General features: G+C 51.1%; 1 protein-coding gene across 2 annotated transcripts in view; it reads right to left on the bottom strand.

Moving 5' to 3' along the window:
- Positions 1-2,500, bottom strand: part of timm50 (translocase of inner mitochondrial membrane 50 homolog (S. cerevisiae)) — a 73,258-nt gene that overhangs the window by 23,288 nt on the left and 47,470 nt on the right. The gene's annotated exons all lie outside the window — the stretch shown is intronic.

The following is a 2,500-nucleotide window of genomic DNA, read 5'->3' as shown; positions in this document are numbered from 1 at the left end:
CACACACACACACGAAAACACACACACACACACAGAGACACACACACAGAGACACAGAGACACACACACACACACACACACAAAAACACACACACACACACGAAAACACACACACACACACACACACACACACACACAAAAACACACACACACACGAAAACACACACACACACACACACGAAAACACACACACACACACACACACACACAGCTGGACCCACAGACCGTCGGCGAGAGAGAGACGTTTCAGGTAATAGTCTTCACCACGGCGCGCGCACACACACACACACACACACACACACACACACACGCATGAAAACGTACACACACACACGCTAACACACAAACGCACGAAAACACACAAATGCACAAAAACACACAAATGCACAAAAACACAAACGCACAAACACACACACGAAAACACAAACGCACGAAAACACACACACACACACACACACACACGAAAACACACAAACGCACAAACACACACACGAAAACACACAAACGCACAAAAACACACAAACGCACAAAAACACACACACACACACACGAAAACACACAAACGCACAAAAACACACAAACGCACAAAAACACACAAAAACACACACGAATACACACAAACGCACACACACACACACACAAAACGGGGCGTAAATGTAGCAAAAGATGTTTGTTTTTTTTAAACCAGATAGTATTAATATAGAATATATATAATTATAATTAGATGTCTGTAGTTGAATGTTTATTCTGTAGTCGGTGGTTCAATCCTTTGATCCTTTGCAATCATTTTGCAAATGACAAAACCCTGAAACTGCTCACAACGTTCGTGCAGACGGTGTTTCCGTGTTTCCGTGTTTCTGTGTGTGCACGCTACTGACGTTTAGTTACGTAGTTTCCCTGAGAACTGAAATGCATTTGCCGCTAGTGCTGTGAAAGAGGGAGAGAGAGAGAGAGAGAGAGAGAGAGAGAGTAATACGTGCTGTGTAATAAACACAAACGGTTATTTTTGCGCATTATGTTTTGCAGGTAAACTCTTATTTTGTCTTGTGTTCTACGTGAAAAAAACACGTTCAAACGGGAAAAGTACGAAGGGAAATTTCACAGCAGAAGCTGTTTTTACTGTTGATTTTTTAAGTTTTCATTATGGAGCAGCCCTATTTGACAGTGTTTGGATTCTACATCATAGATGGCTGAAAATGCACATCCATGAAAACAACATGAACTAACTTTCTCTGGACATGCGCAGCGTTAATAACTCTCCCTCGGCATATGGAGCGTCTTTAACTCTCTCCTAGCATCTGTTGCGCCGGGGCCTGTGTGGCGTTATGGAGATGAGGTGAGAAGTGTGTCTTCCGTCTGGGAAGTAGGTTACCCAGCTCCTTACAACCTCCAGACTGTCCGTCAATATTCACCCAGAGACGACAGTTGGAGGGAGACAGAAGAAAGAGGAGGAGGGGGAGGGAAAGAGAGGGGAGAGGGAGGGAAGGAAATGTGAAGGAGGGAGGGGAGGGAAAGAGGGGCAGGGAGGGAGGGGAGGAAACGGGAAGGAGGAGGAGGAGGGAGGGAGGGAAGGAGAGGGAGGAGGAGGAGGAGGGAGGGAAGGAGAGGGAGGGAGAGAAGGAGAGGGAGGAAAGGAGTGGGAGGAAGGGAAGGAGGAGAGGGAGGGAGGAAAGGAGAGGGAGGGAGGGAAGGAGAGGGAGGAAGGAGAGTGAGGGAGGGTAGGAGAGGGAGGAAAGGAGAGGGAGGGAGGGAAGGAGGAGAGGGAGGGAGGAAAGGAGAGGGAGGAAGGAGAGTGAGGGAGGGTAGGAGAGGGAGGAAAGGAGAGGGAGGGAAGGAGAGGGAGGGAGGGAAGGAGAGGGAGGAGGAGGGAGGAAAAGAGAGGGAGGAAAGGAGAGGGAGGAAGGAGAGTGAGGGAGGGTAGGAGAGGGAGGGAGGGAAGGAGAGGGAGGAAGGAGAGTGAGGGAGGGTAGGAGGAGGAAAGGAAGAGGGAAGGGAGGGGGAGGAAGGAGGGGAGAGGGAGGAAAAGAGAGGGAGGAAAGGAAGGGAGGAAGGGAGAGGGGTAGGAGAGGGAGGAAAGGAGGGAGGGAGGGAAGAGGAGAGGGAGGAGAGGGAGGAAGGAGAGGGAGGGAGGAGAGGGAGGAAAGGAGAGGGAGGAGGGAGGGAGGGAGGAAGGGAGGGAGGGAGGAAAAGAGAGGGAGGAAAGGAGAGGGAGGAAGGAGAGTGAGGGAGGGTAGGAGAGGGAGGGAGGGAAGGAGAGGGAGGAAGGAGAGTGAGGGAGGGTAGGAGAGGGAGGAAAGGAGAGGGAGGGAAGGAGAGGGAGGGAGGGAAGGAGAGGGAGGAGGAGGGAGGACAAGAGGGAGGAAAGGAGAGGGAGGAAGGAGAGTGAGGGAGGTAAGGAGAGGGAGGAGGAGGGAGGAAAAGAGGGAGGAAAGGAGAGGGAGGAAGGAGAGTGAGGGAGGTAAGGAGAGGGAGGAGGAGGGAGGAAAAGAGAGGGAGGAAA

This window comes from Sander lucioperca, chromosome 5 (assembly GCF_008315115.2).
Source record: "Sander lucioperca isolate FBNREF2018 chromosome 5, SLUC_FBN_1.2, whole genome shotgun sequence".
Taxonomy (NCBI): domain Eukaryota; kingdom Metazoa; phylum Chordata; class Actinopteri; order Perciformes; family Percidae; genus Sander; species Sander lucioperca.
The sequence above is the reverse complement of the archived record's forward strand: the minus strand, read 5'-3'. Positions and strand labels throughout refer to the sequence as shown.